The sequence below is a fragment of the Haliaeetus leucocephalus genome, unplaced genomic scaffold (assembly GCF_000737465.1).
Source record: "Haliaeetus leucocephalus isolate CR32 unplaced genomic scaffold, Haliaeetus_leucocephalus-4.0 Scaffold170, whole genome shotgun sequence".
In the NCBI taxonomy this organism is placed as follows: domain Eukaryota; kingdom Metazoa; phylum Chordata; class Aves; order Accipitriformes; family Accipitridae; genus Haliaeetus; species Haliaeetus leucocephalus.
The window spans coordinates 111,347-111,616 of NW_010972606.1; the positions used below are offsets into that span (position 1 = coordinate 111,347).

At 75.2% G+C, this 270-nt stretch overlaps 1 protein-coding gene across 2 annotated transcripts in view; it reads left to right on the plus strand.

Annotated features, from left to right (window-relative positions):
- STK38L (serine/threonine kinase 38 like) overlaps positions 1 to 270 on the plus strand; it is a 48,687-nt gene that overhangs the window by 355 nt on the left and 48,062 nt on the right. The gene's annotated exons all lie outside the window — the stretch shown is intronic.

Below are 270 nucleotides of genomic sequence, written 5' to 3' on the forward strand. Positions count from 1 at the left end.
GCAGCCATAGCCGCGGAGTCTGAGGGAGGACAGCCTTAGCCCCGGCTGCTGCTCAGGCCGGGAAGGATCGGGGGTGGCTCTCCGCTTGGGAGCCGCCAGGGCAGTTTGCCCGCCCGCCCCCGGCGCGCTGCCCCTCAGGTGACTTCTCCCCCTGGCCCCAGCGGCCGCGCCGGCGGGCGAGCAGGGGCTGCCGCCTCCTGCCAGCGGCACAAGTTGCCCGAGTTCGTCCGTCTCCCCGGGGTGGGTGCCGCCAGCCAGCGAGGTGCAGGG